The sequence below is a fragment of the Vanacampus margaritifer genome, chromosome 1, assembly GCF_051991255.1.
Source record: "Vanacampus margaritifer isolate UIUO_Vmar chromosome 1, RoL_Vmar_1.0, whole genome shotgun sequence".
Lineage (NCBI taxonomy): Eukaryota > Metazoa > Chordata > Actinopteri > Syngnathiformes > Syngnathidae > Vanacampus > Vanacampus margaritifer.
Genome location: NC_135432.1, coordinates 14,043,334 through 14,066,687, shown reverse-complemented (window position 1 = coordinate 14,066,687; position 23,354 = coordinate 14,043,334). Strand labels below are relative to the sequence as shown.

At 40.9% G+C, this 23,354-nt stretch overlaps 1 long non-coding RNA gene across 2 annotated transcripts in view; it reads left to right on the top strand.

Moving 5' to 3' along the window:
* The window catches only part of LOC144035967 (uncharacterized), a 69,157-nt gene that overhangs the window by 19,696 nt on the left and 26,107 nt on the right, over window positions 1-23,354 (top strand). The window contains exons 4-6 of one of the 2 annotated variants that reach the window (XR_013288546.1): window positions 4,952-5,070; window positions 12,059-12,185; window positions 19,558-19,604. This is a non-coding gene — a long non-coding RNA (uncharacterized LOC144035967). Of the gene's footprint in view, window positions 1-4,951; window positions 5,071-12,058; window positions 12,186-19,557; window positions 19,605-23,354 lie in introns of those variants that run through there. The other variant, XR_013288545.1, reaches the window with a different exon arrangement.

Genomic DNA, 23,354 nt, shown 5'->3' with positions numbered 1-23,354 from the left:
ACCTCAAACAGCCTCACAGGTTTGTGGCCCTCTGACACACACGTAATCGCTGAGGGAGGTTATCTCTGGGACACCCGGACACCTTTTTTTTCCCTTTTTTTTTTTTTTTAATTCCCTCCCCCCCTCAAAGACGTCGTGGATTCCAGGGCTGTTGATGAGGCAGCCGCCGCACAGCCCGGCTTCCTCCACGTTACGGCTGCACAGATGTGTGTCCTGCCATGCGTGGCAGGGAATGATCTGATTAATTAATTACATCTTTTTGGATTAGAGTGAAATCTAGAATTAGATCCACGCTCGCAAAATTGGCCACACATCTGAGCATGACTTTGTGTTTGTGTGGACTTGTTAGCTGGTTGTGTGAGTGATGGATTAGATTAGTTGTGGTGTTTTTCCTCCCAGCTCCACATTGATTCTCCCCTTAGAAGTGAGACATTCATTCAGAATGAATGTGTCTGGAAAACCAGTGAAACAAATTGTGCATCTGTTTGATCAACAGGAAACAACATGTTTGATTTGATACGCCTCGGAGTTTCAAATAACGTAAACACATTTTGAGTTTTGTCTTCCATTTTTACTTTTCATTTTCTTCACTTTTTCCTCACACTTGGATGATCACTTAATGTCTTAGTCATGCAATAATTAGTGTGTTTAGATTTTTACAAAAATTAATAATATTCCCTCCATTATAGTAAACATTAGCGCATCATCAAAAAATTTGCATTGATAAAGAAACAACTGATATGTTTATAAGTGAAGCGCTGTATTGTGTTATGCGTTCTGAGTAAAGGTGTCAGTTGATTACAATTTTTAATCGTAGTTAATCACATTACTTTAATAATTAACTCGGGATTAATCGCAAATTTGGCACATTTTATGTCTCAATTTATATCTAAATTTATAATAAAGTGTATAATATTTGTTTCTAATTTTTCATACTCTTGTTAACATAAAAGTGGGAAGAAATTTTAACCTAATAGAGATATGGTTGTGTTTTTTAGTCATTGCATCTGTAATTTTATAACAATTCATATATTTTAAAAAATTATAAAAAAAAATAGGTGCTGTATTGTTAAAAAAACAAACGAGTATGACATTGATTTGTGTTGGTCATAATTGCGTTTGTAAGACAAAGGTGACAGCTCAGTGCAATTTTCTTTTCATATTAAGAGCCGACTAATTTTTAACCTGAAGTAACTTGTGAAATTCTGCACCTTTTAAAAACTGTAAAATACAATTTGACCCCAGTCCTCACAAAATGCATTGTTATTTAATTTATTTCTGCTAAATTGTGATACAGAAACTCCTTTGCACAAAGTTGAATGCTTTTATTTTGTTAAGCTCAGTACGGATACACATTGTAAAATGACTCAACTCTCACTCTGCTTCGTCTGTCCTTCCTTCCTTTCCTCAGTCTCTCCTTTGGTCTCTTGAGGTCGCCCTGATTTGTTGAAATTTAGATGTCTCTGGGGTTGGTGAAGGACTCTGGTTGGTGGCCCGGTGGGTGGTGGGTGGTGTCTGGTCGGTGCTGGATTTCAATTTCCTTTCATTTCTTTGGTCCTTCCTCGGATCTCCTGACGGCCTCACGACTTTGGCTGGATTCTGAAGTGTTCGGTTTAGGTAAACGGTATGGGATTTTTTTAATAGGTCACACGCACGCACACACACACGCACGCACATACACATACTCACCCACATTCAAAATAAAAATTAATAATATATATATTTTTTTAAAGAGAGCAATGATGATGACATGTCAAATCGGTAAAATTATCGAATGAACAATACTGAGCTCTCCAGAAAAAATACAAAAAATAAAATACAAAATAAAAAAAGTAAAATGACTCAACTTTACTGCAAATGAAACATAAAAAGATCTTTTCTTATTAAGAGCTATCTAATTTTTAACATGAAGTAACGTGCAAACTTCTGCACATTTAAAAAAAAATGGTAAAATACAACTTGACCCCAGTCCCTACAAATATATGCATTATTCTTTAAAGCACACACGACTGCCACCTCTGGACTAAAGTGTTAATGCAGCCTCCATGATGCTCGCGCATGAGCCACGCTGGCCTGTACGCGAACAGAAACTCCTCTGCCAAGACGCCACTATTTACAGACTAGCAAAGGTGACTTCAACTCCCGGCAGATTCCATACTCAGCAATATAAAAGTGTCTCCGGGTGAGATCCTCTTCTACGCAATTTTAATTAAATTAAAAAAAAATTAGCACTCCAGCAATACATTCAAATCACACACAAAAAAAGAAATTAAAACAACGCGGAAGTGGAAAAAAAAAAAATTGTAAACTCTACCTGGAGACGGGAGCGCGCATGACGTCACATTCTTAGCGCATGCGGCCCGAATGCCTCTATTTAGAGGTGTTTTATAGGCTTATCGACGCAGTTGTAAACACGTTAGGGCTTGCTCTACACATCAGGGCATTGCTTCTGCATATAGATGTGTACAAATCTGTCATTTTTTCATTTAAACTTTCTTAATGCAGCTTTAATTTATTACTGCTAAATTGTCTTATAGTGACTCCTTTGAACGACATTGAATGCTTTTATTTTGTTAAATTCTCGGATGCGCATTGATTGTAAAGTGACACCGCTTTACTGCAAGCCTGAAGCCAGAGCCGCTCTGCTGCGAGCGAGCCAAGTAAGAGCACGACTGTGTGTTGCACTTAAGAGTAAGAAAAATACTCTAATAAAAAAAAAATAATAATAATAATATAATGCATCTTGCAAATTGAGCCGTACCATATTGAATCGAGTTGTAATCCAACTGAACCGAATCGAATCGTTCCATTTCAAAATTAACAGTCCTACTATCACACCCTAGTATCTATCGAGATATATTATATAGAATTCGATATCTTTTATTGGAGAGATGTACACCGCTAATCAGTATGATATAGTGCAGTAGCACACAACTGTGAAGTACACCCAGAATAATGAACATTATTACCATTGTTTATTACCATTGTGAAGATGTATAGTCTCTATTTGCATTTCATTTGGTCGTCACATTACAGCCATTGTGTCACGCCTTCAGATGAACTTTTTTAACAACCGAAAAATTTTACGAGCGCAATTAGAAAATAAAAGGTGCACACCGGTAATCTTTGAACACAGAATTTTGCATTATATTAACACCTCTCCCTCAAATCATCCCAAGAAGAGAATCTCACGACTTTTTTTCTCTCGCAAAGACCGTGTTATGTTTCAGTTTTGTAGGGGTTGGATTATGTTTAATATGGGTGTGTTTTGTTGTTTTTGTCTGTGGTTGGTGTTTTTGTCATGTGTTCCTGATTTCTCCCCTTCTCTCGTTATGTCTGATCACGTCCACCTGTGTGTTCCTTCCCTTCCCAGTGTGTCTGACCAATCGGTGCACTCAGCCTATTGTGTTCTCCAGGTGTGCCTCATTAGTGTTGGTGTATTTAGTCTGTTGTGTTTGTCCAGTCTGTGTCGGTCCATTGTCGTTTCCAAGTTTTGTCGTTTCTCCCATGTCTTGCCAGTTCCTCGTCATGCCACTTGAATTTGCTTTGATTTAGAACTTTGTTGTTTTTGTTGTTTCCTGTCAGCACGTTGTTCACCCCCTTTTTTTTTTAGATTAATAAAACCCTTCTTTTTTTTTTTGTCTTTACCATGGCCTCCTCGCTTTGCCTCCCCACACTTGGGTCCAAAACCAAAGCCAACCGAGACAGAGTGTATAAAGAATATGAACTTTAAATTAGCACATTTTGACAAGCTGAAAACCTCTGAATGAAGATGAACTCAATGCCCTCCGTGATTAAGCAATACGTTATTTTATTTTTTAATTAAGCAGTTGTTTTAGACATCTGTAATCTTAAAACCTCTTCATGCTGTGTGATCGTTATAATCGGAAAAAAGGGCTGTTACGTATCCGAACTTAAGGCATATTTGAATGGTTCTAAGCGGACCCGTGTCCAACTTGTAAGACCACTTGTTAAGTCCTCTGCAGCAAGTGACCGATCCTTCAAGCTCGAAATGAAAAGTCTCGTTACTTCTCCTTTTTCCATGTTGATGTGTTGCGCTCCAATGTCATTAAAGGTGCCACAAATTTCTCTGCCCATTTAGGGGTGTCCTCTCTGCCGCTCTATATCATCCTCACCACCAACAGCGACTCTGCGCCTCGCAAGGTGACAAATCGCTGCGGTGGGGATTTATCACACAATTATAATTGTTCATTACACGCTCACGGTACTGTCACCCCGTCCGGTGCGAATGCCAAGACAAGGACGAGAGAGGTCAGGGAAAGAGGGATTGGATGAAATAATGACTAGTGTGGATAAATATTAGGGGTGTGCTAAAAAATAGATTTTCATAAGAATCGCGATTCTCATTTAGTATGATTCAGAATCAATTGTAAATGTCCCAAAATTGATTTGATTTCAATTATTTTATACTGTCTTGACCTTTTGTTTGTGCGTGCTTTTATCGGGAGCACTGTTCACGTTGTACACGATTTGGCCACTTAGGGGCAGTGTGGTTCCGCTCGTTCTGATATATTTAAGTTGTAGCCACATAGAAGCAAAATTTCATGCTCAAGTTATTTCAATAAAAGTTTTTTTTTTTTTGAAGTGTAGGTTGTCAAGATGCTTCTCTGTATACCTTCCTGAAGCATTTTGTATGACTAGTCATTCTTTTTGAGTGATAAAAGTGCCACGAGTAACGCGCTGATTAGCATTAGCGAGACAGACTGGAGTAGATCATGACAATTCTTTGCATATCTATAAATTGAAGCAGAAATCATTGTCAATCAAATCATTTTTAATCTAAAATCATTCTGAATCGATAATCGATTCTGAATCGAATCGCAGACCCAAAAATCGGATTTGGTATGTATGGTTTGGGGGTTTTAACTTGTATTGAACATGTACTTTATTTTAGGTCGTGCTGAGTAATTTTTTTATTCATTATTTTCAGGCTGAGTTTCCAAAGATGTCCGCTCCCCCTTCACTGTGAAGAAGGGGAAAAAACTAAGGATGAGTTCCACGGTGTGAGGTTTAAGAAGAGCAAACCTCTCTCAATCTATCCAGCAGCAGGCAAGTCACTACCAATTGTTTCCACAACTCCTCCTCATCCAGACCGGAGCTCCGGTCCACTATGGCCCCAAGACTCGCTCTGACATGTGGTCACTGCCTCAGGACGTTACCATAGCGACCGACCCCCCCTCAGGCTGGAGGGACGGTCTTCACTCGCTCGGACGCTCCGGTCGGATGGGGGTGAAGCTGTGATACAATCAGCCTCATTAACATCCTTTATGGGCCTCCAGGGTTGGGAGCCGACCTGGCCGGCCGAATTAATGAAGTCAATCTACTTGATTTGTTCCTTCGCTCTGTTCCACAAGACACACCGCCGAGAATTACCTCTCCACGGGAATGTTTATTATCTTTCTACAGAGCCATGCCTCTTTAATCACGTCAATCCCGGCTAATTCCGCCACCTGACGGCAACAGAATAGCTCGACAGAATATGGAACTTTCAGTGGATTTGCGCTGCATTAAATCTGAAGTGTCATACTTGGCTCTGCTTATATGAAGTCACTTGGAGGCGGGTGAGTGAGGTGAAGAGAAGCTAAGAGTCCATTAGGCGTAGCCATCTATAATTCACTTCCCTCTTGCTTACTGGGTCACTTCAACAAGGATTTTTTTTTTTTGCCGTCTTTGAAAAGGGGACGAGCTGCTCGCTCAAAAGCTGTAAAATGAAATATCAGTTCATTCCTGACGCAACAAGTATCCACCTCCATACACATTTGGCACACGTTTGGAGAAATTCTGGCAGAGGCCACGCATGCATTTCACACTTTTTATTTGTAAGCATATATTTGGCTCCCTGAAAGCAAGATATGTAACATTTTGCTGTGGATTTCATGTCCAACATGTCGCCTGAATGGACCCAAACGGCCTCCCCAGTCATACTGTATCTAATTCCGTTTGGAAGATAGTTCAGTGTATCGCTCATGCCCTATTTGGCTTGTGTTTGCCTGTTGTCCTGTGTGCATCTCGTCGCGCGCGTGTGCATTTGTTGTCCATGGGCAACTGTTCAGTAAATAGGGCAATTAAGTGTGAAAAGCAGAAAGGAGCTTGCTCCTTTCTATCTCTTTGGTGGCAGAGATAATTTATGCTAATAACATCTCTACCACTCAAGCTGCCCAAAAATGATAGCAGGCCCTTTTGGCTTCACAAGAATCTTTTCATCCTCTTGGAGGGAGGAGGGAGGAGGAAAAAACAGGTCTCTCAACACCTTGCAAATAAGACAGCTGCGTGGCAGTCAATGGAGCTCGCTCTCCTCCCTCTCGGCCTTTCATCTGCAGATGATCATCTTTCCTCCTTCGCTGTGTGCCATGCCGCTCGTTTGTTCTTCATTTAGCCTGTGGAATACTCCAAACCATTTTTCCCTTTGTCTCACAAGCACGATCCATCATCGTTTTTCCTTCAAGAGCCTTCACTGGTCTGTGGCATGTGTGAGCGTGTGACTGTAAATAGTATCCTATGCATGAGTGATGCTTTTTAATAACACTTAAAGTCCAGCTGAGAACGCTGTTCACGTGGCGTACATTCCTCCATCATATATAACGAGGGGCAACCGAGGCTTTGGGTGGCTGGGGGAGTGCAGGGGGCCATGCTGGCAGTTCAATGAATAATCCCAGTGAGAGTAGCAGCAATAAACCCTATGAAATCAGTGCTTCCCCCACTCTACAATGCTCAGTGACAATGTGCCTACTTCCAAAGGGAAGATCATTTTTGTGCTCTGGGAAGAAGAAAAAAATCAATCTGAAAACGCACACTATATTGCAGTAATTTGCGGTGTTAAAAAAAGAAATCTTGTTTTGTTATATTTGTTAAAATGGTCAGTAAAAACCCTATATTAGTGCAATTAGTCAAAATCATTATTTTCTTGTGCCTCTAATGTTATGTGTAAGAATCCAACACACCCGAAGAAGAACAACTAATCGGAGACAGAAGGCATTATCGCCAGGGTGTCAATCATCTCGCACTGACCTGAAAAAACATGCCCGTCCTTCATTTGCTAACAATTGGACGCAAGATTAGCAAAAATAAGCAGAACAAGGGACCTCGTGAAATTAACAACATTTCTGCTCAATAGGTACGTTTGTCGGCTCTTCAAATAAAACTTCAAACTGATCATATTTAGTGTTATAGTTACACTCTATTACAAATAAGCCGTTCTACCAACATAGCAGCTGAGGCTAACGTCAATTTGAATATATTATATTGTATTGCTAAGGATCTCAACAAGTCCTACAATACAATCCGTCCATATCGGTAATTTTTCCAATGCACGGAAATATGACCAAATAGAGCGTATTCCACGACAGCCCCCCCTAGAGGAACAAGACGTCCAATTAATACGACCACATTGGTTGTGTTATCATATACAAAAATACGACCAAATTGAACATGTTAGAACCAGTTTTATGACCAGGAATATGATAATAATAATAATGCATCAAATTTATATAGTGCGCTCACACATTCACACTGTGGTGGCGGTAAGCTACTTACGTAGCCACAGCTGCAGGCTGACGGAAGCGTGGCTGCCAGTGTGCGCCTACGGCCCCTCCGACCACCACCAAACATTCGCACCTTCCATACGCCAGTGTGAGTAGCACTGGAGGCAATGTGTGTGAAGTGCCTTGCCCAAGGACACAATGACATATGACTCAGGGAGAGCGGGGATCGAACACCCGACTTTCTGAACGACCTTCTCTACACCCGGAGCCACTGCCGCCAGAATATAATATATATAAGGCGCACATGTCTGACAAAAGTCTATTAATAATTTTTTGTGTGTTCTATACAAAATAGGCATTTTATGAACTAATGGAAAAACTTTGTAGAAATTTCATGCGATTTTAAGGAAAACTTATATTGGGATATATAGGTCTTTCTTTAATTTAAAATGATGTGTTGTTGGGGGTATTTTTGTAAATTGTATGTATGAAAATGTCATGTTTAATTTCAGTCTTGTTTACTCCCTGTCATGTTTAGCTTCTGTTTTCCTTGTGTTTTCCCCTTGTCTTGTCATTTCCTGTTTTATTGTGAAAAGTCTGACTCCTCTCGTTTCAGGTCACTTGCCCTTCCTTGTTTGGTGTCTTTGTCAACCCTGATTGTGTCCACCTTTCCCCATTACCCTCATGTGTCATCCAATCAGTGCCCTCAGCCAGGTGTGTCTTGTTATGTCATTAGTGTTGGTGTATTTAGTCGGTTGTCTCCCCCCTGTTTGTGTCGGTTCATTATTGTTGCTGTTTGTCTTTTCCTCCACGTCATGCTGCCCGGTTTTGCCCCTCGTCATTTACCTTGTCATGCTGTTAGTTTTTCCTAAGTTGTTTCGCCATGTTTTGCTTTATGTTTTGTTAGATCAGTTTTATTTTGTACTTTTGAAGATCTTTTTTTTTGAATAGAAATTAAATCCTTCTTGTGGACTACACCTCTGCCTCCTCGCTCTGCCTTCCCGCATCTGGGTCCTAAAGCCCCCGTATTGACAGAAAATTGTTGGTGGTATCAGTGCTTTGTATCGGCATCGGTGACTACTGCAGCGTTAAGCACTCACACTGGTATCAGTCTGAAAAAAAAAGTGTTATTGAATATAAATGATCATTATTTCCACACCGAGCTGTTCTATCGAAACGTACCATTGTGTTCTCAGCAGAGCACATTCATTCCTAAGCGGCGTCATTAAACTATTAAACTATTACAGTCGCCGTCATCACACCTTTCTCTGATTTATTGCGTTATAATTGTTCCGATAATCTTAGCCTAAATTAATTGGGTTAATGAATCACCAGTGCATCTTTGCCCTCACTAGTCCCTCAAATAAAGTCACATTATGTTCCCTCACCAAGGTCAGAGCCGTGCGTAATAGACTGTCGTATCTCATTTGTACTTCCTCGCCAAGGAAGAGCAAATGCATGAGAGATGCTATCTGGATGTTTCAAATTAGACAACAAATGGTCTGATTTGCATGCATGCAGCCCGGACGGACTGTGCAGCAAGGCAGAAAGCTTCCTAACACAGCATGTTGCAGCAAAAACATGGAAAAGATACAAGAAGTGACCAAAACTCATTTTTGCAGCCAAGATAAGCAGTCTGACCCCACAAGATGGACCGCTTTATTGAATAAGAAAGCGGAATCTGCAACCAAACACATTACACATGGAGAGGTGTGTGTGTGTTTTTTTTCTCCCCTCCTACATGTCAGCTGAGGGGTGAGATCAATCTCCACAGGATTAGGCAGCCCGTGGAAAATGATTGCTTTTTCTCATACTTAGTAACAATTTTTCAATTTCCTGTGGTCTTTGTTACACTCAACATTTTTGCAAATGAGCAAAACAGAGGCAAGCGGTGTTGCCGTTCCACGAACTTCACCTTGGGACCATGCGTCATTTGCATATATATTGAGCGCATACGTTTTTGGTTTATAATAGTCACTGTTCTGGGTTGGGGGCAGGGAAGCTGGCAGGCGTTCTGTCACCTGTTATGAGGCCCTTGTCCGTGAACATCCCAGGGAGAAAGCAGGCGATAATTACGGTGCCACGCCGCTTTAAAAAAAAAAAAAAATGCGAGCAGAATTTATTTTTGGGGGAATGCGAGCAGAAAAAGTAAAACAATGATGGCTGCGGGCCTTCTCTTTGTTCCCGAGCCGGACTCGACCAAAATCAGAAGTTAGGAGGAAATGAATCAAGGAAAAGGCGCAGTGCTAAGTCAGTCTTTTGGTGATTACACTTGGAGGCCGACTAATAAATCAACACATTCCACTCTTTGCACTTGCACAGTGTGTAAGGGCTAACTATATTCAGGCAGAACACACTGCAGATGGTCACATGACAAATGACTTTATTGCCCCGTTATGGAGATTTGAATCATAATTGAGCGTCTCCACAGCCATGCGTGCACTTGCTATGACTCACAGTGAGTCTCTTGCTAGAGGACAGATGAGCCGTGTTGCTTCCACTTCAATCTGCCGCCTCCCTCACATTTACGCGCGCTGGTCACGTCAGTCAGACGCGCAGCATCTTTAGCGTCAATATCAATAACAGAATATGTTCAAGAAGCAGCACGTCGAATCTCTCTACTAAAGCAATGATTTTCCAGCTGTCTGAAGTCGAATAACGCCGGCCCGAGCATTTGCACGCTGATGCATGTGCCGCATGCATGACTGCTTTTGTGTTGTGCTGGGCGCTTTTCAAAAGGGCATGCTTTTGTGCAGGCACAGATGATGCAGCTGGCATGAGCATGAGTATCGCTGGGAGCACGTCCACATTGGCACACTTACAGAAAGCCTTGGCTGCCGGGTCACACTTTATATAGGCTGCATAAAGGCTGCGTGGACGTCTGCCGTCTCGCCCCTTCCGTAACCGCGGCAGTGTGTTGACTTCAAAGTGCACATGTACAGTAGGATGAATGTCTGCGCTGCCAAGACGTTTCCGATTGTTTATCTAACCTGGAGGACTTTTGTCAGATGGCCGGTTTGGGTTCTGAGCTGCTCTTTTTCCTTTGTGTGCTATACAAATGCATTGGATTTAAGATGGTGTATCTGATGCAAATACATCTTTCAAATAAGAGAATAATCTCTTTTTGGAAAAAACAATTCTGAGAGCACTAACCATGCACACGACAGATAATAAATATGAGTGAACGCTAGTTGGCAGTTTAGTTTAAAAGCACAAATTGCATAACATTGCAGAGGAAACAAGTCAAATATTTTGCCTTTGGTATCCTATGGTAATGGCATCCTAATTAGGCAAGTTTGAGTAACTGATATCTAAAAAAACAATGACAGATAATTTTAAAGAAACATCTGTATATCCCAATTGAGCATTTTTCCTTAAAAGTGGGGTCTTGAGTTTTGACCATTTCTGTTTGTAAACAAACAATTCAACATGGACTCCTCCCATGGCTCAACACCCGCTCTTCTCGTCAACATTGCGCCTGCCTTCAGTGACACGCCCCCCGCTCTGTGATTGGCTGGAGGGGTAAACATGGACTTTCCGCCCAGAAACGTCCCTCTTATGGCAAAACACAACAAAAATGGCAAAAAACAAGCTGGGCGGTGGTGGTTGATGACAAAATCATCACCACACATAAACAGAAGCCCAGAGGTGTTGATTGAAAAGGATTTCATGAGTATACATCCAGTGTTTATGAAGTGTTTATGTAACGATAACGGCAATATCGTGATATCGCGATATTAAAACTGCCACAATATATCGTCATCGTCATGTCACGATATTAAAAGCAGCATATCTGTTAAAAAAGTCAGGTTGATTTCCATGTGTGCAGTTTTAGCACCCTCTGGTGGCTAGTGTTTTAGTGCAGTTTAATTTTCAAGAGGGATATTTTGGCCCTTCTATGTTTAAAATCCACGCTATTGGTTAGATAAAGGGGATCGCAATATGCTTGTGAACAGTCAATATGTGGAGGAACTCAATGCCTGCATTAGCAAGTAAATGCCCCAATATTAAGTGTTATTAAAGATTGTAGGTGGTTTATATGTATTGCTGTTCTGTACAAAAGCACAATATTGTATTTTTTTTAGTATGATCTCTTTGTGTGTGACCTTTTTATAATATCGCCAACCTCCCCACAATATCGTTATAATTATCGTATTGTGACCTTCATATCGTGATAATATTGTATCGTGATGTTTGAATATCGTTGCATCCCTTTTTTCTTTTTTTTTTATCGCTACATCCCTAATTTCTAGTTCTTGATCGTAAAACAGACAAAACCGATATCTTGATATCAGGCCTGATATTGGCCCAATATTGGCCTGGATATTGGATATTGGATACTGATACCCGCTATTGTTACTTGTCCATCCCTAATCCTAATGAAAGTTTGTGTTTTCTAAAAATAAACATTTCATTACAAATATACCATACAAAACTGTGACCACAAAAACCAGAGCTCAATTCATCTGATTGTCTCCCTTGTATGCAAAGTGTTATGGCAAAAACAGCATTTTGGCCACTTTAACAATAACATTTATTTCTCCCTTCCCCCCCAGGATGCAGCCAATAAGATGAGTGTCCCTTCTCACGCGGCTTCACTCTCTGCATGTAAACAAACTCAACCAAGTGGAAAATGGAAAAATCAAACCAGAGCAAATGAACTGGAGACGACACAGTCAGCAGGTTTGCTATATAAAAGCTGCACTAAAAATGACCAAGCTCACGAGATTTCATCTTGTTACTCGAAAAAAAACAAGCGTGTGTAGTAACTGATTTTTATGCACAACATTTTTGAACAGATCAATCATTTTTCCATGAATTGCATTTCTTCCATAATTACCTGCTGAATTAAGTAGCGGCGACACCTGTCAAAACAGCACGTCACCTCTGTGATTCCACTTCCCAGCAGGCTCATTTTGATGGGTTAAGTTGGTAATGACAACTCGGCAAGTCCGTCCCCTCAGGCGGAAGGATGAGAGCGCCATAGACTTCTCCTTTCTCCATCCGTCCCTATTAGAATAATGCATCAAACAGACATTTTAATTTGAAGTTCATTTTCTCCTCGAGGCTCCGTAAATGTCTGCGAGCGCGCAATGCCGCAAGAGATAACTTCTCTTTTCTCTTTCAGTTTGCAAACTCACGTCGTTGGAAGCATGCTCTTCCTGAAATGCATGTTGCTAATTTCACGTGATGTGTACTCCAAAAGAGCAAAAAACATCCTCCTGTGTCTGCTCCTTTATTTGGACAAAAAGCAAAGCCACAGATGACTCATTGATGTCCACAAACAATCCAAATTGCTTGGAGGTGTCAGTGCTCTGTGTGAGTCAGAGGAAAGCTAATCACTCAGCAGTTATATTGCGGTGCGCCAAGCGACCTCTTTTTCTATCCCAACCGCTGTGGCCGTAATGTGCGTGAAATGAGCGCCGGGGCCTGCCAGGGGTGCCTGGAACCTCGTCGGGCTCGGCACCTGCCCGCGCTCAGCTGTTCCTGCCACGCTTGGTCGCGTGTGGCTAATAAACAGACCTGTTCTTATCACTGGAACTCCATTAAAGGAGTTTGCCGTCACCTGAATCCCTCACCGGGGCCACGGCAAATTACAAGGCAAATGTAATGGCTTTTGCTATATTGCCACACACTGAGATAGTGTATTCCGCCAATGGTCCCATGTCATTACATGTCTCCGGGACGCTGGTTCTGTTTTTATGATGACTACAGTGAAAACCAGGTCAATGCTCAGAGTGACGTGCTCTTTGCTCCACTTCTATCTATCATGTCCATTTACGGTGGGGGACAAAAGAGTGCGGACGGTCATTCTCCTCACATTGTCTCATTGTGCATTCTCAGACAGCAAACGGCGCTCTTTGTTAGCTTCTTGATGTAACTGCAAATCACTTGATGGACAAAATAAGCAAAACCGTGAATGGAATGATGCTGAGATGAAATGATGCACTCATGCCAAAATAGACTTTATTAACCCATTTCATGCATAAATTGTGACCATTTCAGGACATTTTCACAAATGCTGTTATTATGTTTAGCCTCATAGGCATGAAAAAAATTATTTTTATAAGCATTTTTTTTTTAAGAAGTTGGTAATGTCCACTAGGCTGGCCAGTAGTAGTCATAGTAGTAGGAATTGTGGTAAAATATAACCTGTGATGCACGTTGTCCAATTTAGAGGGCACATAATCATTCACAATAAACACAATATAAAATCTGACGGCTGATAAAAGGTCAATCTAAAACCTTTTTAATCTCTACTATTTACAACTATTTGTTTAAGCTTTCAGTTAACTTTATAAGAGATGCTGCTGACCCTGGGAAACTTCTGAACTTTTTGTTTTTGTTCGATATTAGAACAAAGAAATGTGACAGTTTAAGATTGCAGCTATTTTTAAATTTTGAGAGCTATAATGTTTATTTACTTTTCTTACTTAAGTTTCCTTTTTACTTTTGGAGATGTAATGATAAACTTGGGAGCCATCTGATCTTTTTTTTATTTTTATAAAATAATAAAATGAAGTCTGTTTTCTAAGATTAAAAAAAAAAAATCTAAATTTGAATTTTAAAAAATGTTCAATAAATATGCTGTAAGACATTCCAACAAAGTTCAACATTATAATTGTATTTTCAAAAAATTCTGATGCTAATATTTTCACCCCTTTTTACTGAAAATTAATATCGGCTTCAAATATCGGTTATCGGCCTCCTTGACTCCTAATAATCAGCATCGGTAACGGCCCTGAAAGAACCATTTTTATTTATAATAAGATTATGTGACTATTTAGTTCGGTTTAGGTGAACGGTATGGGAATTCTTATTTATTTTTATTTTTTTTCGCACGCACGCACGCACGCACGCACGCACGCACGCACGCACACACACACGCACGCACACACGCACACGCACACAAACACACATACAAAAAAAAAAGGGAGAACAATGATGATGACATTTCAAATGATCAATACTGAGATCTCCCCAAAAAAAAAGAAAAAAAAAAAAAAAAAAAAAGATTATGTGACTATTATATTTCTTTTGACTTCCTTGAGCTTGCCTTTTTTTTTTTTTACCCGCAAGAGTCTTCTGCAATAAAGGAAATAGACAGACAGACTAGCATCCACTGTAGTTACTGATGTCGACTTTTATATGCCAACTCTTATTTCAAGACGCATGCCGATGCAGAAGAAGAAAACCGCTTTTGAATAGCTGTCCACTAAAGTAACCGCTATGCATGTAAGGGTTAGCTTCAAATAAACAGCCAGTCAGATACATCAGCATTTTAAATATACAGATAGTGAAGTAAATCATAACTGTGCTGAACTTTGCTGTGTATTTTCAATTTTTTTAGTGAGCCGTCTTGACAGCTCTGACCTTTGAGGGAAGCGCACTTATGAGCCCTGTTTGCATTGTCCATTTTTCGACACAACACGAATGGCATTCACATAAAATGAATGCTCAAATGTAGATTGTATAGATATTTTAAATACAGCGAACTCACAAATGTAAAACACAGTCGGTTAAGGGCACTAGTTGCTAAGGTCGCTATTCGTTCTTTGTTTTTATGTCCTCATTATGGTCGCGGTCATCCACTGGAACGTATCTCAGTTCATAGCAAGGTGGTGATGTTTTGTGTGGTAAAATAACGAGAAATATGATGGTGGCCTCCTTAACTCTTTGACTGCCAGACGTTTTCAGAAAAGGGATGCCGTGGGTGCCAGCCGATTTAAGCATTTTGACTGATCTTTCAAGGTCCACAGAAAATGTTGTGTTTGGACTATGGAAACACACATACTACCAAATGAAAGATTGGACTCTCATCTTTCATCAGAAAAAAAAGTTTGTTTCTACCTTATTCCGTTTTTCAGTAATCAACAATAGAAAATGGTTAGTTTCACCCAAATGCTCTTGTTTTGAAACAAAAAACGGAGAAATCAAGCTTTTTGTGAAACGATATTATTTCATGCACTCTAGTGAATTTGACACCTTTTTTTTTTCCCATGAATGATGCCACAAACACCTAAACAGTGCTTTACTTCTGTAAAACACTACCACCAACAATGAAAAAGTGTTTTTTGATAGCAAAATACGTTTATTTACATTCAACAGTGTAACAATTTGACAAAACAATTTGGCAAACTATTTACAAATGTGTGCAACCGTGGTACTATTTACAATTGTGTGGATGTTTCAAATACAGTTTTTCTTTTTTTAACACTCCCCTGCGTGCAAGGCGCCGCAGCAGGATTTGCACAACAGATTAGTTTTACTGCGATGGCCCCTTAGCGTGCAGACGCTACACTTTTTTGCTGGCTTTTTTTTCCGGGGAATAGCAAGTATATACCGCAGTGTGTGTTTGGCCATGTTGCCATCAAGTCTACTCTCAGATCATGATACGGTGACATTACTGTGGTGTTACGTCTGGCTTCCTCCTGTCCTTCAGTTCCTATACAGGGTGGTAAGAGATGTTCTGATCCATCGTATCCACTCCATTCATGGTGGCATCGTAGTCCAGAACCAGTGTCTTCTCCGTGATCAGACTGTACCCACTCCTCCGATGAATATGCATTGGACTCGTCGTCCGATTGAACGTCCGCCTGAGCGTGCTTGGTTGTGCTCCGCGTCTTCCGGCGTTAGCATCGCTAGCCGGTGAGGCTTTATGACGTGATCATAGCCGCCGCGTCAACGCTTCCAACTTCGGCGTCAACCTCGGAGTCACCATCATCATCATCGTCGTCATCAATGTGCTCTTTAGCATTGGTCGATGCTTTTCGTCTTGCTCAAGCCTGAGCTGCTTGCAACCGGTCGCCATTATGGCTTCCTCAGCCATTGTCCCCTCAACACTCTAGCTCAGCCTCACGTCTTCTACTGACGCCTACCCAATCTTGTCCAAAGAGAGTCATCGCTGCCATCTAGGGGCCAAAAATAGGCATTATACTAACTAGATCTGCTTGATACTTTCAGCACAGCTGGCCAAGGCTTTCCTCCACCCGTTTCCAAAAAAAAACTTGATGAACGTCTTTTAACGTCTTTGCCGCTCCTCCGTAGGATTTTACTAAACGTTATTTAACGTTTTTGGCAGTCAAAGAGTTAAAGGTGTGTCAATTGACCGCTGCAAAAAAGTGAAGCTTCGTATGGGTATAAAGTGAGAAAAATGCTTGGTATTGCCACCATCACATGCCTTCACCTCAACACTATTGAAAGTAGGGCTGCACGATATTGGAAAAACATGCAATATGCCATATAGTTGCTGAATATAGTGATGCCGATATTATTGCAATATTTAACATGTACCTGAAGAAATGACATTTTTTTAAAGTGTTGTTGATAATGTTGGTACCGGCAAGTACTAACAAGTAACATGCCGATACCATTATTTCCCACGCTAATGTAGGACTTTGGATGCAGCATCTTGTGTCTTGCTTGTGCACGACATTCACTGATGTGTGATGTGTTCACTGCATGCCGAGCCAAGATATCTTATTCTTATATCTATACAGGCAGAAACTACCCATGAAATTACAATTTCAGTGGGTGAGAAGCAATATTGAAGAGTTGCTCCTATGTGAATGCAACATGATCTGGAAATTAGGGATGCACCGATATGAAAATTTTTGTCCGAAACCGAAAACCGAAAATGAAAAATGCTTGGCCGGAAACCGAAACGCCGAAAAAGAATTATGCCATTTTTTACTATCATTGCAAGTCACACACAGCGTTCTGTACAGGTCTGTCGCCACTTCGGAGATAGCGGTAAGTGTTTCCGTGTTTAAAACTGTTGGTAGCAATAGTACTAGCATTAGCTAAAGTGTTTAGCACGGCCACCGGGATGCCGGTGAAAAAGTGGTATCGTTCGAGGGGCTCTTATAAAAAAAAAAAGGGAAGGCGCTGCAGGAGAAAGAGTGGCTCACCTGTACTGCAGTACACGGTAGTTCCGTCTTTTTTTCACCCGGGAGCTGCTGCGACCGACCGGTGCAAACTCACATGGTGAAAAACCAGCGACAAGCGAGACAGCCACTCACCCCGCGTTTGCCGTTTAATTCAAACAGATACTTGCTTGCAGCGTTTTTTTTTTTTTTTTGCTTACGTCACCACAACATCCTATTTCGGACATGTTTTTTGGCTTTAATTTTTATTTCGGTTGAATGCCGAAAAATGGCAAAAATAGCTATTTTCGGCCGAAAATTTTCAGTAGCCGAATAATCGATGCATCACTACTCGAAATGTAATTCTGGTCTGATAGAGTGCTTGTATGTTTGTTTGTTTTTTACGTGATCTCTATGTATTGACAGAAATATGACAGATATTGTTAAGAGTTCGTATTTATTTTTATTTTTTTCCTGAGAGAGCTCAGTATTGTTCATTCGGTAATTGTACCGATTCGACATGTCATCATCATTGCTCTCTTTTTTTTTTCTTTTTCTTTTTTTATCTCAACAGTTCTTTTTTTTTTTTTAACTCATGTCTGTAACAATGATATTTGGGCACCGCTTTCCGTAGTTATCAAAACAGATGTCCTTGGTGGACTGTAGAACAGGGGCTATGGAAGCAAATGCATCAAATACAAAGGGGTTTGTCTTTATAATTGAACTGTGTATGCTTTTGCTAGCCATACATCTTCCTCGTGGCTGTCTTTGCAGGCCTCCCATGGGCCCTTAAAGGCCAAGCAGCACCATGAGCCGCAGCTCTGGAGGAGCAGGCGGCAGGGACAATGTTACCTTCAGGCTCACCAGATACCACTGGGCTATCATTGACAAATTGCTCTGTCGGCCTGTGTGAAAGAGCCAGGATTGCAGTAATTGCATATTTCCCTCTAATTGCTTTTGTCACCTGCGCTGCTCCAGACGCAGGTCTGCATGTCGCCCAAGCCAACCGCTGAACTCTCACCTGTACCGTGAGTGCACGGAGACGCTTCCAAAGAGAGGGCAATAAATTATGCAGTGGCCCAAAACATCCGCAGAGCAGCCCTCAAGCGGACGGTCCACTGCTGGTTGGCCACATGCCGCAGGTTGCGATGAAGCTGTTTATTAAGAGCAAGTCAGGGATTTTACCCACTGGATTCCATGAGAGGTCTCACCACGGTTGTAGTTGGGATTATTTTATGTGTGCCAAACTCTCAAAATGTGAAGGATGTGACCGGAAGGGTTATTATTATGGTATGGATCTGTTGTTTTGGCTGAGGTGTGTGCGCGTGCGTGCATGTGTGTGTTGCAATAATAACACGCAGCTCTCATCTTGGCTCCTGGTGCTTGGTGATATGCTGTCAGGCTGCTGCATTATACACAGGGCTTGTACAACTACATTTTAATCCACTCGTGTTTCTGGCCTGATAAAAGGATTCTCTCCATCTCTTTCTGTTTAATTCACACCATCATCAATCAAATGTGTCCCCCCCCCGCCACCACCACCACTACCTCCACCTCCACTTCCCCCCTCCTGGGCTTTGGGGTCTGCTGCCATAGAGGTTGCGGGTCCCCCCAGGGGGGTTAGGAACACGACGGACTGGTCACAGATGCTATAGAAATTAAAATGCAAGCGACTGCGCAAGGTGTTACATTTCTCAGACATGCTCATTTGCGGCAATATAGGAGCAACATAAGGAGGCTTATCTCGGATCCCGAATACGACTCTGGCAAGATTATGTGAATATGATTAAAAAATAAAACAGCTCGCTCTGCGTCGTGGGGAAAGTGTGGAAGATTCCTTGTGTGCTGGATGCACAGGTTTTTGTCTTCCGCCATTGTCTGCACATGACAGTCGCCACAGGCTACTTAGTAATGAATGTGTGCCTGTAGCATGTGTTGTGTGCGCAGCCTATGAATAGAGTAAATAGGCACATCTCTGCACAACAGGTCAGCTTCTCAGCACACATAGAAGAGAATATGATCAACCACACAATGAGCGGCTGAAAGTACAAAGGAATTATGTATAAACAAGTCCCGGGTCTGACTGAGGTGTCACGCAATGATGTCTGATATCCCAGCAAAGCTTTTTTATGTTTTTTTTTCTAAATAAGGCTACACCTCTGTTCTTTTTTTTTTGTTTTGTTCTGCAGATCTCCATAAACCTCTGATTGCAGCTCTTTAAGTGGCACATGAAAACAGTCTCCTCCTGACAGGTAGTCCAGGTAAAAATAGCTCATTTGTCAAAAGCCTATGCAGAAATATTTAACCACATATTCTCAAAGGAACGTGATCGCCACTGAAATATTGTTTATCGAACGGTGGAGCGTATTGTTATGACAACAAGGCACAATCATTTTGCAGATTTTGTAAGCAAAAAGAAAACAAAAACACAAATATATCATTTTTGTAGTGCGCAGATGTAATGCATCCTTGTTTGAATGACATTTACTCACATTCTTGAAATGTAAATGGTATGTGTGAGTGAATGTGTATACAGTATGTGTGTATATGAATATATTTATATAGGCTATACACATACATGCATGTTAAGTTCATTAGTATAATTTACATTATGTCATGATACATGTTTTATGTTTAAAATTTGACAGAGCTGAAAGTATCAAGACAAATTCAAATTGTCATCCGGTATCAAAGTTGTGCTTAAATAAATCTTATTTTAAATGGGATTCAAATTTAACTACATATAAAGCATTTCAGAATAACAAAACAAAATGTAGCACTCAACTCTCAACTACAGAAAATAATTTGCCAAATTTGTCAATATTTCACAAATCCCGCCAGAGTATGTAAAATTATGAACACAACTGCAATATTATATTTTATTTTATTTTGTTACTTTTAGGCTTTGCCATGACAATCTTAAAATAAAAATAAAAAATAAAAATAAAAAGCGTACCTACATGAAATGAATTGCCATTTGGTCCAAAATAATTAAAGTGAAAAGCTTCATTGCCAGCAAAAGCAACTTTGACAGTCAAATTGAACGTGAATCTGAAAAGCAGCAATACAAGCATGCTGGAAGATATTTGAGTCAATAAAGTGCAAAGCTCCCCGAGCAGGCGAGATTCTCTATTTGTGCCGGCAGTTTCTCAGCATAGCAGCTTTGTACGAAGATGAATAAGATGGTATTTGGCAGGTGGAAGCAGAGAAGAGCGATCATCTTGTCCTCCCTTCTCTTTGAACAGGCCAATTTGAACAAAGGATTAAGTGTCCGCCATTAATCATAGGCTAATCTTTGTAGATTTAGGCAAGTGCTTCCCAAAAGTAAACTCAGCTGTAATTTAATCAGTGAGTGTCATCATGGTTGAAATGGAGAGTTTACAGATAATGCTTTGTACAACTGCGCTGTGCAAAAATAGATTGTCGGTATTGTAAGATGACCAAAAAAAGAACTGACATTTTTTTTTTTCCTTCTTCATAACTGAGGCTTACATGCATATTTCAGAACCTCTTTTATTCAGGCCCCAAAATGGAGATGCTAAAAAAAAACTTGCTGTAAAAAGGGACATTTTTGGGTCATTTGGTAATTTCCAACACTTTTAAGACAAATATTAATTTGTAAAGTCCATTCATGAAAATTATGTATTATTAATACAGTCCAGTTCACAAGGCTATTTGAACTTTGAATGAATGACAAGCACCTATTTTGTAGTCTCAAACAGCAGCGTTACTACACTGTACATTGTCCAGTAAGGTCCCAATTCAAAACCCAAAAAAGTTTCATTCACATGCACACTGTGATGTTCTTTGTAGAGCAGCAGTCTGACTTCTCAGCTGTATTTAGTAGTTTGTGGGACAAAAGTATCAATATTTCATAGCGATTAAATAATTTACCAGCTGCCTCCGTGGCTGGCTACCAGCACTGATCCAGTCACTTTAAGACATCTTTTGTGGCTGGAGAGCCCTTCAGCCTAAATGACACTTAGCCAAATAGCACTTAAGTACATGCTCAATATTTTAACAGGTCCGTGCAAGGAAGCTGTGGAGCGGTTGAGCTGCTCTTGTAAAGCAGAACAGGTGGATTTTTTTTTTTTTTTTTTTTTTTTTTTGTAGAAGAGCTCTTACAAGAGGCTCCATCGTGTCTTTGCTCAGGTTTAAAGCAAATAGAACTACATCCTTTTATGATCCTTATGCATAGTAGCCTGTGACTGTAACTGAGTAAGTTCCGGTACTAGAAACCTGTAGTCTGATGTTTGCGTACTTTTGGTAGCTCATTTTTCTCACATTGAAATGACCAGTCTCATTTCTTTTCTTTTTTTTTTCTTTTCTTTTTTCTTTCTTCTGGACCAGTCTAATTTCTAATACCAACAATCTCAAGCTCTTGAAAGAAATGTTATTTTCCTAGGAGTCTAATTTCTGAACTGCACTGTGAACTAAGTGTTGAAATGGTCACTGTGGAAGCCCCCCAGTTTAATGCACTGTTGATTAGAAAATTAACTTATATACACTTCATTATAAAGCCAGCAAACCTCAAGGACCCAGACTTTTATGACGCCGGGACCAGATGTCATCCAGCCACAGCCCCAATTAATCTCCGAGCCTTGTAACACGCCCCCAGAAACAAAACCAAAAAAAACAACAAATGCTGATAGGGTGCGCGGGGCCGAGGCAGTGAGTGGAAAGCAAGGGTGAGAGATGCTATCCGGAGAGCAGCCGGCCCTGGCGAGCCTGCAGAGGGTGAGATAAGAAGGGAGGGGGTCTCGGAGAGGAGGCTGAGGTTATTCATTGCTCTGCTGTGAAAGCTTGAGAAGATTACCCAGAGCCTGCTGGCTGTGATACAAGGGGGGCGGGGGGGCCCACTCTCACCCCTTTGTTCCCCATCCATCTGCTTCAGTCTCACAATGGCTCATCAGGACCGAGTAGGGGTGGAGGGGCGGAGCTAGAATGAGAGGAAGTGAGGGCCGTGCAACCTGTAAGACTTTGGGAGGCAACGCGGGGCAGGGGAGGGAGAGCGGATGTAAACGCCAAAGCGAGATAGCGGCCGAGAGCTTGTTGAGATTGAATGAACGGCGCCGCAGCTGACGAGCGCGTGGTGGAAAGGAAAGGCCAGCGAGGCGACTGTTTACATTGTCATTTTGTGGGAGGCGTCGGGCTGGCAGCGCCTCTTCACTCTGAATAAAACAGTACTTTGGTTGGACTCAGACGCCACTTGAAAGCATGATAAATGCGCCACTTCAAACCCTCGCAGGCAAAAGGACAGCGCTTGTCTCGGAAAGCCTTGACCAGCGTATTTATCTTGTTGAGGAATGATCAGGTGATGGAGGGTGTTTCTTCCATTCCACAGGTACCTCTTGAAGCGGCTTTGTTTTATTTATTTTTTGCGTTGTTATTCTCAGCCAGAACAAGTTGCCATTTTCAAGGATTTTCTTATTCACTCGGCAAATTGCTGGCGATCATCCTGGTGAAAAGTCTCATTTAGTAGAGTAGACCCACATAAAAAGGAAGTCCATCATTTTAGAGTGATTCGGACCATTTGTTCTGTAAAAACCTGAATTTTTCTAAATTTAAACCAAATATGCTACACCTGTGCTTCCAAACCTTTTATTGAGCCAAAGCACATTTACTTTACATTAGAAAGTTCTAATGGCACACCACTAATCCAATTCTGCACTGAAATGATCTTGTCTCAAAATGGCAACAGGTGGCAACACAGGTTAATTGTATCTTCTGCTATAAGGTGTAAATTTGTAAAGTTCAACAAATATTAAAGGACAAAATATTGTAAAGCAGTCAAATATTCTGTCTGTAATTCATATATGTTTCGTTGTAATTATTAAAGGGACCACAAAATAAGTTATTTTATTCATTAGACATTCTTTTAAATTAATCGACCAATTAATTGGCTCTCAGAACTGTATTCTACCAAATATCGGAATATCTGCATCGGCCTAAAAAATCCATATTTATCAGGACCTAGAAATTTGGG